General features: G+C 35.8%; 1 protein-coding gene across 1 annotated transcript in view; it reads left to right on the top strand.

Annotated features, from left to right (window-relative positions):
- GPR158 (G protein-coupled receptor 158) overlaps positions 1–14,511 on the top strand; it is a 476,311-nt gene that overhangs the window by 167,768 nt on the left and 294,032 nt on the right. The window lies entirely within an intron of this gene.

Genomic DNA, 14,511 nt, shown 5'->3' with positions numbered 1-14,511 from the left:
ACACCTCCATCATCACACTTGTCACCGTATACTGAAATTACTATGTACACAACAGCCTGACCCACTCAGTTGAATATCTTGGGGAAAGGAGCCTTGCTTTATTGACTTTTCTTATTCCTAGAATCAAGTATAACACCTGGGACATTATTGATTTTCAATAAGGATTTGTCAAACAGAATACTAAAAGTGAAGGCTGAGAAGTTCAAAGAGAGTCCTTTGGACTTGGTACACTGTGGTCTTTAGAATGAAACCTAATGTGAGTAGATAAAATTTGAGAATAAGTAAAAAGCCATATTACACTTTTTTGTTAATGACGAATCTAATTTGCTGCCAAATGGATCAATTTTATTTAAAACAAAACAGAGCATTATAATGATGATAAATAGTTGTTGGTTGAGATTTTTTTTTCTAGCTAGGTTTATCATAGTGGTAATACCATCTTTTATGTAAAACACTGAGAACCCTTACTCTTAAGTGTTACATCTTATTCATTACAGAGTCCAGGTACTTATAGACAGTGAACATGGAAGAGAGAGGAGCTACTTGGACCATCTCTGAGTCTGGTCCTCACACTCCCATGGTGTTCTAGCCAGCTGAGTTGTTCACTTGTTAGAAATAGTATCTGAAACCACATTGAGATGACCTTTCTAGTGGTAATAATAGTTTTGACAGTTGCTGTGTCCAGTATAGAGATAGCTCTTTGTTTATAAATTGGCAACCTGTTATGGGATACTTAGTGTGTGAATATGACCTTAACTATTCCAAAAATGTAAATCACAAGGTCCTTGCTGCTTGCATATACACACTAATTTTTAATATTTAAATGTCATTAAGTATCATTCCTAGGATACATAAGCATTTTGGGACTGAACTAAAATGACAGTTCTGAAAAAAAAAAGTCACACCAGCAGGATTTTTCATTCTGATCAACTAGCATGATGTGTAAGAAATGTAAATAAATACTATTTTCTAGATGTCAGGTGGAAATAAGTGAATTTTATCCAGTCCTCCCTTATTATATCTAATTTGTAAAAAAATTCTGAATATACATGAATAATTTATACACTGGCATCTATCTGTGACTTATACATAGGTAGATTACTTAGAAATTTACATAGCATAGAGTAATAGATAGGCCTTTGGACAGTATATGCAGACTTATGTTTAATCCTTGCCTGCCATTGATTAACTGTTTAAACTTGGTCAGAACACTTAATCTCTCTCGGTATCTGAGAGATTTCCTCACCTGTAAAATGATAAAGTTACAGCAGACAATTTATAGACAATATTCTCCTGCTCTGTGAGTCAGATACACAATTTAAAGCTAAACATGTATTTCTGTTGGTATGAAACTGGAGTTTTTATTCATATGATCACAATTGTATTTAGCTATATTCACTGTATTTTATTTTAAATAAAATAAAATACACTGTAATGTATTTTAAAAACATTGAATGTTTTTGTTAGGAAACTGAACATTATAATAGGAAAGCATCTCCAGATATATTGGGATTTATATTTCCAGAGAATTGTAATGCCTAATAAACATTTATACTTGAGTATTTCAATTAAAAAATAATATCTTTTTTAATGAACACAAAGACCTGGAATAGTTTTAGATCCAGTCTGTCTACATAGAGGAAATTAAGGAAGGGATGGCTTTCAGAACGATATTAGGGATTTGTCTTGCAGTTATGTTTTCATAGGAAGTACACTGTTCTTACTTACATTCTTTTGTATTATTTTGGGTAATTTGGAGAGGAAATGGGGATTATTGGTACCCCCTTGGACTTTTTACAGAGAACCCTTTTAATAGGGAATCTTTATATACCCTTTGGCTGTCATTTTTCCCCACGGATGCTGCCTAGAACTGAGTTGTAGATAGGTGTCCCAAAGGCAAGTCTGCTTTGTAGACCCTTGAAACCTTACAATGAGAATTTGGCTTATGTATACTGAATTTGTTCTTTATCTTAGATATTTTGTAGTTCTTTTTTTTTTTTTTGAATATTATTTATTTATTTATTTGAGAGAGAGAGCAAGAAAGCACAGACGGAGAGTGAGAGGGAGAAGCCAACTCCCCCGCTGAACAGGGAGCCTGACGTGGGGCTCCATCCCAGGACTCGAGGTTGATCCCAGGACCCTGAGATCATGACCTGAGCTGAAGGCAGACGCTTAACATAGGCCCCCCTGTATTTTGTAGTTCTAATATTTCATATTTTGATTTTACTTGTAATGAAGGATATTTATAAAGGTTTTGTATTTATAAAAGATAGAAGGTCAGGTTTTAGAGGAAAATAGCCTTTTCAACCTATTTTAGATCTTTATGGTTTTAAAGTTTGGCACAAACTTGGCTCAAAGTTAATTTGTTTGTATCATAATCTGTGTGAATACTTAAGAATGGGGATGAGTAGACTATTCAGACTGGGCTAACTTTCTGCACATCCTATTCCTGGTGGCAAGTTATTGCTAATACTGCATGGTCTTTCTTCCTTGTTTCTGCTGTGTGTTTGCCATTGTCCTAATTCAGTTGCTAAGACCTCCATCAGAAGATGAGGAAGTGATAAAGTTTAGATAATAGTATTCTTTCTTCTTGAAAATTGAGACTAAAAATGACTGAAATGATCTTTTAATGCATTGTTAAAGTTCAGCTATACTGACATACTTAGTAGCTATATACTAATTGGAAATTTCTTAGAAAAACAGAGACCCTTGTGAAACCAATCCTATAGGGGAATTGGTCCACATCCAAAGATCTCTCTTTAGTTAGAAAAGACTTACTATTCTTTTTTATTTGCCTGAAATGTTCTGTTTATATGGTTCATTATCTAAAAAGTTAAGAATGACTATCAGTAATTATGATATGGCTTATGAATGGTCTAATTTTCTTTAGTAAAATAATTTGGAGGAGAAGAAATGAGAGGGGTAAAAATTCTTCTACTATGTTTGATAAGAAACTTGCCTCATCTTTCGGTTTAGAAGCATTTCTGTGAGCACCAGGTTGTTACTTGAATATTATTCTGTTAGTGCCTTGTAGAATCACACCAGACAAATTTTAATTTTCCCCCATGATAAATAATTTTTATCCTCTGTATTTATGTTAATTATGAATAGATCTAGCTGAATAGTATTCCACTATATGAATGTAGCACAGTTTATTATCCATTCAGCTGTTGATGAACATTTGGGTTGTTTCTTGTTATTATTTTAAATAAAGGTGCTGTAAATACTTGTGTAAAAGTCTTTGTATGAAAATATGCTTTTATTTCTCTTATATAAATACTGAAGAGTGAAACAGCTGTTTCACTTTTTAAGAAATTGTGAAACTGTTTTCTAAAGCAGTTGTACCATTTAGTATTTCTAATAGTAGTGTTTGAGAGGTACAGTTCCTTCAAATCCTTAGGAACACTTGGTATGGTCAATCTTTTAAATTTTAAGCATTCTAAAAAATGTTTAGTGGTGTCTTATTGTGGTTTTAATTTGCCTTGCCCTAATGGTAATGTTGAGAATCTTTCACTGTGCTTATTTGCTATCTGTTTGTCTTCTTTGGTGAAATATCTCTTTAGATGTATCTATTTTTGAATCTGTTTATCTTCCTGCCAGTACCATACTGTATTATTGACTGCAGCATTGTAGTAAGTTATTTTTTGGTCATAACTTTTGAAATTAGGTGGTGTTAGTCATTTTTTTCAAAGTTGTTTTGGTTACCCTAGGTCCTTTGTAGTTTTATATGAATTGAAGAATAATCTTGTCAATTTCTTTGAAAAAATTTCCTTGGATATTGATCAGGATTGCATCACATCTATAGCTCAATTTAGGGAGAATTGGCAACTTAATAATATTGAGTCACTTGACCCATGCACATAGTCCATCTCTTCATTTAGGTATTTTTAAAATTTCTCTCAGAAAAGTTTTGTGGTTTTCAGTGTATAAGCCTTACATATCTTTCATCAAGCTCATTCCTAGGTATTTCACATTTTGATGTTATTTTAAATGACATTGATTTTTACTTTCAGTTTTTGATTGTTTATTGCAATTTTCTGCATAATGATCTTATATCCTGAAACTTTGCTAAACTTACTCTTAGTACCTTATTTTAGATTCATGGGGTTTTCTAAATAGATATCATGTCATTTTTTTAATAAGCATGGTTTTGCTTCTTCCTTTCAATCTGGATGCCTTTTATTTCTTTTACTTGTCTTATTGCAAGAGGAATGCAATCAAAATGGGAAATGCAAATCAAAACTACAATGAGATATCACCTCACACCTGCCAGAATGGCTAAAATCAACAGCATGAGAAACAACAGGTGTGGGCAAGGATATGGGAGAAAAAGGAACACTCATGCACTATTGATGGGAATGCAAACTGGTGCAGCCACTGTGGAAAACATTATGGAGATTCCTCAAAAAGTTGAAAATAGAATTACCTTATGATCTAGCCATCACACTACTAGGTGTTTACTGAAAGAATACAAAAAATTCAAAGGGATACATGCACCCCTATGTTTATAGTAGCATTATTTGCAATAGCCAAGATATGGAAGCAGCCCAAGTGTCCATTGACTGATAAATGAAGACACACACACACACAATATACATACATACATGAATGAATAAAGGCACACACACACACACAATATATATACATACAATGGAATATTATTCAGCCATAAAAAGAATGAAATCTTTCCACTTGCTATGTCATGGATGGAGCTAGAGAGCATAGTGCTAAGTGAAATAAGTCAGAAATAAGTCAGAGAAAGACAAATACCTTATGATTTTACTCTATGTGGAAATTAAGAAACAAAACAAATGAACAAAGGGGAAAAAAGAGAGAGAGGTAAACCAAGAAATGGATTCTTAATTATACAGAACAAACTGGTGGTTACCAGAGAGGAGGTAGGCAGGGCATGGGTTAAATAGGTGATGGGTATTAAGGAGGGCACTTGTGATGAGCACCGGGTGTTGTGTAGAAATGTTGAATCACGAAATTGTACACCTGAAACTAATATTACACTGGTAACTAATTGGAATTAAAATAAAAACTTAACATACAAGCACAAATATGTAGAATCTGTATTGACATCCTCTGTTTCCTTCCTAATACTGGTAATTTGCATCATCAGTGTTTGTTTTCTGATCACTCTGACTAGAGGTTTGTGAATTTTATAGATTTTTCTCAAACAGCTATCTTTTGGTTTTATTGATTTTATTCTATTTTGTGTTTCACTTTTCCACTCATATTTATTATCTCCTTTTCTTGCTTTCTTTGGGTTTCACTTGCTCTTTATTTCCATTTTCCTTAGGTGGAAGCAGAATTCCCTGGTTTCAGACATCCTTTATTTTCTGATATAGGTGTTAGGTGCTATATATTTTTCCAAAGTTTTGCTTTATTGACAGCCCACCCATTTTCATACATTGGTTTTCATTTTCTATTTGGTCATAATGTTCTCTAATTTTTTTTAAGTCATCTTTCTTTGACCTATGGATTGTTATTTAGAATTGTCTTTGTTAAGTTTTTAAGTATTTGGGGATTTTTCAGAGATCTTTCTTTTATTGATTTCTAAATTCTGTTGTCAGAGAATACACTTTGTATTACTTTAGTCCTTTTAAATTTAATGAGGTACTTTATGTCCCACAATATAGTTTATCTTAGGAAATGTTCTGTGTTCCCTTATATAGAATGTGTATTGTTGGGTAGAGTGTTCTTAAGTGTCAATTGGGTCAGTTTAGTTGATAGTATTCAAGTCTTTTACATTCGTGATGATTTCCTGTCTACTTGTTCTATCAGTTGTTGAGAGAGGTACTGAAATAAGCAACTGTAATTGTGGATTTATCTCTTTCTCTGCAGTTCTATCACCTTTTGCTTCATCTATTTTTTTTCATTGAGATATAATTAACATATGCTTCATTTATTTTGAAGTTGTATTATTAGGTGCAAAATACTTAGGAAATTTATATCCTCCTGATGAATTGACTCCTTTATCATAATGAAATGACTTTTTTTTTGATACTGGTAATATTGTTTGTCTTGAAAACTACTTGAAAAATTGTAGTTTTCAAGACAAACAATATTACCAGTATCAAAAAAAAGAGATATTAGTATAACTAATATCTTTCAAGAGATATTAGTATAACTCATATGGGGAGAGGATGACATTTGCATGGGGAAAAGTGGCAGCAGAGATAGGAGATAGTTTATATAGAGGAGGATTGATCAAATAAATAAATTAATTAAGGATAACAGTACCTAGGTTTCTCACTGTCTGAGAAACATGCACAAATTTGGAAAGAAAGACAACCAGAATATACCTGTGATAATTAGAATTACAAATATCAAAAATTCATGAATCTATTAATTCATTATTTTAATAGATACAGAAATATAAATGTAAATGTCCATATGTCTTTGTGTGTGTGTGTGTTTATGTGAGTGGTGTATACTTATATCCCCTAGTTCTATTCAGCAAGAGGGTCTAGGAATAACAACATATCAGTAACAACCTATACCTAGCACCCATCATTTTCCCCTGAAAGTAACCAGGGCTTCTTGGAGAAATGGCTGATTCTGGGATGGGGGCAGTGAAAGTATAAGATGAGCCTAGAATATCTTTTATCAGAAATTAAGGAAGTTCTCAAAGAATGAGGGGGTGTGTCCAGAGTTTCTAGAATTCAGCTTGCCACTCTCCAAGTCTGTTTCAAATTTCTGTTGGAACATGTAATGATAATTATCGATTTTAACCAATTGAATAATACAGGAAACCAGGAGTTGAATAAGTAATACATACATAAAGGTTTGGTGAGGAATGTTATACTAATATAATTCTACAATACTTTGCCACAAAATGTTTATTAGTTACAAAGGGGAGAGAGCTATTTTATAGTGGAGAAGCCTGGACAATACCACCTTAATTAAATAACTGTAACAATGGAACAGTTTGAACCTGTGTGCCACTGGCTGGGAAACAAAAAGAACACAGTATCACTTCTGTGATATTCCTGTCAAATATGCATAAGCTTACTCTATCCATGGGAAAACATCAAGTAAATTCCAAATTGAGTTAACATTCCACAAAATAACCTATCCTCTTCAAAAAGGATCAAGTCTTACAAGAGTTGAAGGAATACTGAGAGAAACTTAGAGACTGAAGGGGAGTTAAAAGACATGATAACATATGATTCTAAACAGTCTTCTTTTTTGCTATGGTGAAAATTATGAGGACAACTGGAGAAACTAATGGTGTCTGCATTAGATGGTAACAATATTAAGTTTCTGATTTTGATGGTTGTGTTGAAGTTATGTGGGAGAATGTCTGTCTTTGTAGGAGATATACACTAATCAGATGTGATGAGGTATCCAGTTGGCAATCTTTTCTTAATGGTTCATGATTTTAAAAAAAGCTTTCTTGCATTGAACTTGCAGTTTTTCTTTAAGTTTATGATTAGCTCAAAATTTCCAGTGTTCAAATAAAAAATGTGTGCAAAGTGCATCAAAGTTGTAATCTGAGTTGTGTTATTGGCTAATTTTAACATTATTCTAAGGAGTCTAATGAATTTTTTCCTAAAAGCTTTAAGTAGCCTTGAACTATCTGAGCTATTTATGATAATAACCTCTCTGGTATGAAAGGAGAATGAAAACTTTTTTGTGGTGAAGGAAAATAGAAGGATAGGTAGATTAATTGATTTTCTCTGCTTTAAATAATTGTTCTAGTCAAAAGTAAAATACAGGCTTCCTCATTTCCAAATCAGTTCCTCAGAGTATTTTATAACTTAAAATTATATCCAAATACCTTAACAGTTTGGGTACTGTATTCCTTGTTTATAAATGAGAGAGTTAAAGTATTCTCCAGCTCCATGATGTAGGTCGCACTATCTCTTTAGGGGCTCATGGATAGAACTACTGGAGTCTGGTATGATACTGTTACGATAAAGAAAACTCCCTAACAACAAAATGTCTCCCCTGTGGTCTGAAATTCCTCATGGTATATCCATTACATCGGATTAAGATTTCTTAAAGTGTCCTTTATAAAGTAGTGATCTTTTTTTTAAAGATCTTGTCAAATACATTAGAAAACTCTGGGTGAAACCGATTTCTTTACCCAGACTTTTCAAAACTGTTAAAATTCCAGAATGCTTTGTGATTGAATAAGAGAAATATATAATTCATTATTTCTCATACTTAGTTGCCCAGGCAACACTTTGAGGAGCACCTGGTGGAAGTATTGTTTAATGGAAAACATTTTGGGAAAGGCTGGATAAAGACCAAGTGCATCATTAGAGAAGAATGTAAATGAATCAATATCATATGTAAAATACTAGCTCAAAATTACTATTTTGTATCAGAAAGTAGTCCTAGAGTAAAAGTTGGCAGTAGTTCTGCTCTTAAAAGCTCAGGCCATGGCTTATTCCAGTGGGAGGACAGACTCTACAGTAACACTGGGTCCAAAGTTTGAGCAGCCAACTGGTATCAGTGTCACATGGTGGAAAAAACACAGACTGGGAACCACATTGATTTGGGTTACAATTCAGGTTCTTTCAATTCCACGCTCCGTATTGTTGGTCAGCTCAGTAACCACTCTGAGTCTCAGTTTCTTCGTTGCCAAAATGGAGATAAATCAGTAATGATAATAACAGTAGTTGTAGTAGCTTATGTAGCACTTACAGCTAGGTACTGTTCTAATCACCTGATATATATTAGCTGGTTTGATCCTCACACACACAAAAAATCACTTGAGATTTTCTTATTTCTATATAAAAAATTCTGACCATACAGGATTGTTGTGATGATTAGATAAAATATGTGAAATGTCTGTTGCAGTGCCTGGGAAAGACTGAGCACTTAGTAGATACTAATCCATCACCACTATCATCCTCCTCATGAGGGTCCTGGCTGCCAAGGATGTGTAGGCAGGGAAGGGATGGAGCTGAAGAGGGTGTGGTGGGCTATAAAAAGGAGACTGGAAGAGCACTATAGATAAATTTCAAATAGTTTTCACAGTCTTCCCTGTAGCAAATTGTGGCCATAGCTTCCCACTCTTTATTATTTTTACACACTTAAAATCTTAATTTTCTCCTATACCACAATGTCACTTTGAGCAAACAAATGTTTGTTTATCCACAGATCTGTTTTCTATTAAATGCTTACTATGCATGGGTAATAAACAGTATAAATAAAATATGCCAGATGATCATAACAATAAAGAAAGTAAAGCAGTAGAGGCAGATAAAAAGTATAGGAGTGGGGGTGAGGTTAATTTTTATATACTTGTCTTCATTCTCTGCAATTACTGGAGATGAGTATAAATAGCAGAGAAAAAGGTAAAAAGAGAAGAGATGGGGAGAAAGGGAAAGAATTAAGGTGTAAAACCGGTGATTGGCATTTAACTTTTGTTTTATTCATTCAGAAGAGTGGAGTGAAGCAAAACCTCCCTCAGTACCTGCAGTGCCCTTCTACCTTATGCATCTGGGAGCATTTTTTTTATTTTTTATTTTTTTTATATGAACTTGTATGTAGGTATGTATTTATAATTTTTTGTTGCCATGTGCCAGGTTCTTTTTTTTTCCTTTCTTTTATTATGTTATGTTAATCACCATACCTTACATCATTAGTTTTTGATGTGGTGTTCCATGATTCATTGTTTGTGTATAACACCCAGTGCTCCGTTCAGTACGTGCCCTCTTTAATACCCATCACCAGGCTAACCCATCCCCCCACCGCCCTCCCCTCTAGAACCCTCAGTTTGTTTCTCAGAGTCCATAGTCTCTCATGGTTCGTCTCCCCCTCCAATTTCCCCCCCTTCATTTTTCCCTTCCTGCTATCTTCTTTTTTTTTTTTTTTAACATATAATATATTATTTGTTTCAGAGGTACAGGTCTGTGATTCAACAGTCTTACACAATTCACAGCGCTCACCATAGCACATACCCTCCCCAATGTCTATCACCCAGCCACCGCCCCCCCCCCTCCAGCAACCCTCAGTTTGTTTCCTGAGATTAAGAATTCCTCATATCAGTGAGGTCATATGATACATGTCTTTCTCTGATTGACTTATTTTGCTCAGCATAATACTCTCCAGTTCCATCCACGTCATTGCAAATGGCAGGATCTCATTCCTTTTGATGGCTGCAAATAGTCCATTGTATATATATATGTGTGTGCGTGTGTGTGTGTGTATATGTATATACCACTTCTTTTTATCCATTCATCTGTTGATGGACATCTGGGTTCTTTCCATAGTATGGCTATTGTGGACACTGCTGCTATAAACATTGGGGTGCATGTCCCCCTTTGGATCACTACATTTGTATCTTTGGGGTAAATACCCAGTAGTGCAATTGCTGGGTCATAGGGTAGCTCTATTTTCAACTTTTTGAGGAGGTTCTACACATTTAATGCAATCCCTATCAAAATACCGTCCACTTTTTTCAAAGAAATGGAACAAATAATCCTAAAATTTGTATGGAACCAGAAAAGACCCCAAATAGCCAGAAGAATGTTGAAAAAGAAAAGCAAAGCTGGTGACATCACAATTCCGGACTTCAAGTTTTACTACAAATCTGTAATCATCAAGACAGTATGATACTGGCACAAAAATAGACACATAGATCAGTGGAACAGAATAGAGAGCCCAGAAATGGACCCTCAACTCTTTGGTCAACTAATCCTTTTTTTTTTTTAATTTTTTATTGTTATGTTAATCACCATAAATTACATCGTTAGTTTTTGATGTAGTGTTCCATGATTCATTGTTTGTGCATAACACCCAGTGCTCCATGCAGAACGTGCCCTCTTTTTTTTTTTTTAAAGATTTTATTTATTTATTTCAGAGAGAGAGAATGAGAGAGAGCACATGAGAGGGGGGAGGGCAGAGGGAGAAGCAGACTCCCTGCCGAGCAGGGAGCCCGATGCGGGACTCGATCCTGAGACTCCAGGATCATGACCTGAGCCGAAGGCAGTAGCTTAATCAACTGAGCCACCCAGGCGCCCCAAAACGTGCCCTCTTTAATACCCATCACCAGGCTAACCCATCCTCCCACCCCCCTCCCCTCTAGAACCCTCAGTTTGTTTTTCAGTCCATCGTCTCTCATGGTTCGTCTCCCCCTCCGATTTCCCCCCCTTCATTTTTCCCCTCCTGCTATCTTCTTTTTTTTTCTTAACATATATTGCATTATTGTTTCAGAGGTACAGATCTGTGATTCAACAGTACTGCACAATTCACAGTGCTCACCATAGCACATACCCTCTCCAATGTCCATCACCAAGCCACCCCATCCCTCCGAACCCACCCCCCACTCCAGCAACCCTCAGTTTGTTTCCTGAGATTAAGAATTCCTCATATCAGTGAGGTCACATATCTTTCTCTGATTAACTTATTTCACTCAGCATAACACCCTCCAGTTCCATCTACGTCGTTGCAAATGGCAAGATCTCATTCCTTTTGATGGCTGCATAATATTCCATTATATATATATATACCACATCTTCTTTATCCAGTCATCTGTCGATGGACATCTTGGCTCTTTCCACAGTTTGGCTATTGTGGACATTGCTGCTATAAACATCAGGGTGCACATACCCCTTCGAATCCCTACATTTGTATCTTTGGGGTAAATACCCAGTAGTGCAATTGCTGGATCATATGGTAGCTCTATTTTCAACTTTTTGAGGAACCTCCATACTGTTTTCCAGAATGGTTGCACCAGCTTGCATTCCCACCAACAGTGTAGGAGGGTTCCCCTTTCTCCGCATCCCTGTCAACATCTGTCGTTTGCTGACTTGTTCATTTTAGCCATTCTAACTGGTGTGAGGTGGTATCTCATTGAGGTTTTGATTTGGATTTCCCTGATGCCGAGCAATGTTGAGCACTTTTTCATGTGTCTGTTGGCCATTTGGATGTCTTCTTTGGCAAAATGTCTGTTCATGTCTTCTGCCCATTTCTTGATTGGATTCTTTGTTCTTTGGGTGTTGAGTTTGATAAGTTCTTTATAGATTTTGGATACTAGCCCTTTATCTGATATGTCATTTGCAAATATCTTCTCCCATTCTGTCGGTTGTCTTTTGGTTTTGTTGACTGTTTTCTTGGCTGTGCAAAAGCTTTTTATCTTGATGAAGTCCCAATAGTTCATTTTTGCCCTTGCTTCCCTTGCCTTTGGCGATGTTTCTAGGAAGATGTTGCTGCGGCTGAGGTCGAAGAGGTTGCTGCCTGTGTTCCCCTTTAGGATTTTGATGGATTCCTGTCGCACATTTAGGTCTTTCAACCATTTAGAGTCTATTTTTTTGTGGGTGGTGTACAGAAATGGTCCAGTTTCATTGTTCTGCATGTGGCTCTCTAATTGTCCCAACACCATTTGTTGAAGAGACTGTCTTTTTTCCATTGGACATTCCTTCCTGCTTTGTCAAAGATGAGTTGACCATAGAGTTGAGGGTCCATTTCTGGGCTCACTATTCTGTTCCATTGATCTATGTGTCTGTTTTTGTGCCAGTACCATGCCGTCTTGATGATGACAGCTTTGTAATAGAGCTGGAAGTCCAGAATTGTGATGCTGCCAGCTTTGCTTTTCTTTTTCAACATCCCTCTGTCTATTCGGGATCTTTTCTGGTTCCATACAAATTTTAGGATTATTTGTTCCATTTCTTTGAAAAAAGTGGATGGTATTTTGATGGGGATTGCATTGAATGTGTAGATTGTTCTAGGTAGCATTGACATCTTCACAATATTTGTTCTTCCAATCCATGAGCATGGAATGTTTCTCCATCTCTTTGTGTCTTCCTCAATTTCTTTCATGAGTATTTTATAGTTTTCTGAGTACAGATCCTTTGCCTCTTTGGTTAGATTTATTCCTAGGTATCTTATGGTTTTGGGGGCAATTGTAAATGGGATGGACTCCTTAATTTCTCTTTCTTCTGTCTTGCTGTTGGTGTATAGGAATGCCACTGATTTCTGTGCATTGATTTTATATCCTGCCACTTTACTGAATTCCTGTATGAGTTTTAGCAGTTTTGGGGTGGAGTCTTTTGGGTTTTCCACATAAAGTATCATATCATCTGCAAAGAGTGAGAGTTTGACTTCTTCTTTGCCGACTTGGATGCCTTTGATTTCTTTTTGTTGCCTGATTGCTGTGGCTAAGACTTCTAATACTATGTTGAATAGCTGTGGTGATAGTGGACATCCCTGCCGTGTTCCTGACCTTAGGGGGAAAGCTCTCAGTTTTTCCCCATTGAGAATGATATTCGCTGTAGGTTTTTCATAGATGGCTTTTATGATATTGAGGTATGTACCCTCTATCCCTATACTCTGAAGAGTTTTGATCAAGAAAGGATGCTGTACTTTGTCAAATGCATTTTCTGCATCTATTGAGGGGATCATATGGTTCCTGTTCTTTCTTTTGTTAATGTATTGTATCACATTGATTGATTTGTGGATGTTGAACCAACCTTGCAGCCCAGGGATAAATCCCACTTGGTCGTGGTGAATAATCCTTTTAATGTACTGTTGGATCCTATTGGCTAGTATTTTGGTGAGAATTTTTGCATCCATGTTCATCAGGGATATTGGTCTGTAATTCTCCGTTTTGAGGGGGTCTTTGTCTGGTTTTGGGATCAAGGTAATGGTGGCCTCATAAAATGAGTTTGGAAGTTTTCCTTCCATTTCTATTTTTTGGAACAGTTTCAGAAGAATGGGTATTAATTCTTCTTTAAATGTTTGGTAGAATTCCCCTGGGAAGCCATCTGGCCCTGGGCTCTTGTTTGTTAGGAGATTTTTGATGACTGCTTCAATTTCCTTAGTGGTTATAGGTCTGTTCAGGTTTTTTATTTCTTCCTGGTTCAGTTTTGGTAGTTGATACATCTCTAGGAATGCCTCCATTTCTTCCAGGTTATCTAATTTGCTGGCATAGAGTTGCTCATAATATGTTCTTATAATTGTTTGTATTTCTTTGGTGTTGGTTGTGATCTCTCCTCTTTCATTCATGATTTTGTTGATTTGGGTCATTTTTCTTTTTGATAAGTCTGGCCAGGGGTTTATCAATCTTGTTGATTCTTTCAAAGAACCAGCTCCTAGTTTCATTGATCTGTTCTACTGTTCTTTTAGTTTCTATTTCATTGATTTCTGCTCTGACCTTTATTATTTCTCTTCTCCTGCTGGGTTTAGGCTTTATTTGCTGTTCTTTTTCCAGCTCCTTTAAGTGTTGGGTTGGGTTGTGTACTTGAGACCTTTCTTGTTTCTTGAGAAAGGCTTGTATTGCTATATACTTTTCTCTTAGGACTGCCTTTGCTGCATCCCAAAGATTCTGAACAGTTGTGTTTTCATTTTCATTGGTTTCCATGAATTTTTTTTAATTCTTTAGTTTCCTGGTTGACCCATTCATTCTTTAGTAGGATGCTCTTTAGCCTCCATGTATTTGAGTTCTTTCCAATTTTCTTCTTGTGATTGAGTTCTAGTTTCAAAGCATTGTGGTCTGAAAATAGGCAGGGAATGATCCCAATCTTTTGGTGTTGGTTGAGACCTGATTTG

The sequence above is a fragment of the Mirounga angustirostris genome, unplaced genomic scaffold, assembly GCF_029215605.1.
Source record: "Mirounga angustirostris isolate CCGP_5_RB_7025 unplaced genomic scaffold, mMirAng1.0.hap1 SCAF_5, whole genome shotgun sequence".
NCBI lineage: Eukaryota > Metazoa > Chordata > Mammalia > Carnivora > Phocidae > Mirounga > Mirounga angustirostris.
Note: the sequence above shows the minus strand (reverse complement) of the source record. Positions and strands in the feature narration are given on the sequence as shown.